Genomic DNA, 984 nt, shown 5'->3' on the forward strand with positions numbered 1-984 from the left:
ATAACGGTTAAAAGTTTGGAAGTAGAATGTGTAACTAACAAGATGAAATGATAAAATATAATAAATCAATAATTATAACAGAAAAAGGAATAAAGAAAAGGCATAAAAAATAATAAGATAATATGGTATGTTTTAACCTAAATATATAAGTAATAATGTTACTAGCCTATCCTCCAAATAAAAGACAAAGATTGTCATTCTCAACTGAAAAATTAACACCTATATACTGTTTCCAGAGACACACCATAATTAAAAGTTACACAAAGGTCAATAAAGGATATAAAACATACACTACACTATTCTAGTTACTATTGCTCATAATAAAAACATCTCAAGTTTGGTGAAATAAACATTTTATTTAGTCCACACTCAGGAACCAAGACAAGACATGGTAGGTTGATTTGTCTTTCCTCTAAGAAGTTGGGGTCTCATCTGGGAAGACTCAGAGGCTGGAGGTGTCTCAGCAGTGAGGGGCTGGTATCATAGAGGCATCTTTCCCATGGTTGGTGGGTGGGGTTGGGACCTCCCTTGGCTGTTGGCCAGAATGCCTACCATGGGCCCATCATATGATTGCACCCTGTGAACTCAGTTGGGTTTTCTCACAGCCTAGTGGTCGAATTTCAAGAGCTAGCGTCAAAGCGAACAAGACAGACGTGCATTGCCTTTTCATGATCTGTCCTCAGAAGTCACATTTCAGCTCTATTCAGCTGTCTACACAGATTGAGTATCAAAGTAAGAAGATCAAGCAGAATGGGAAATATTGCTGTGAGTGTTTTTGGAAAATACATACTGCCTCCATCACAAACATTAGCCAAGAGGGAGTTAGTAAAGCCATGGTGGCATAGTGGTTTTGCTTTGGGATGCTAACTGCAAGGTCAGCAGTTCAAAACTACCAGCTCCTGTCAAGAGTTAAGGCCTCCTCTTCCTGTAGCAGTCTGAGGTGATCTGCCAAAACCACGAGGGTCGGATCTCTGGGTCCACCTT

This window comes from Echinops telfairi, unplaced genomic scaffold (assembly GCF_000313985.2).
Source record: "Echinops telfairi isolate 266 unplaced genomic scaffold, ASM31398v2 ScPeMD7_7424;HRSCAF=8462, whole genome shotgun sequence".
Taxonomy (NCBI): Eukaryota; Metazoa; Chordata; class Mammalia; order Afrosoricida; family Tenrecidae; genus Echinops; species Echinops telfairi.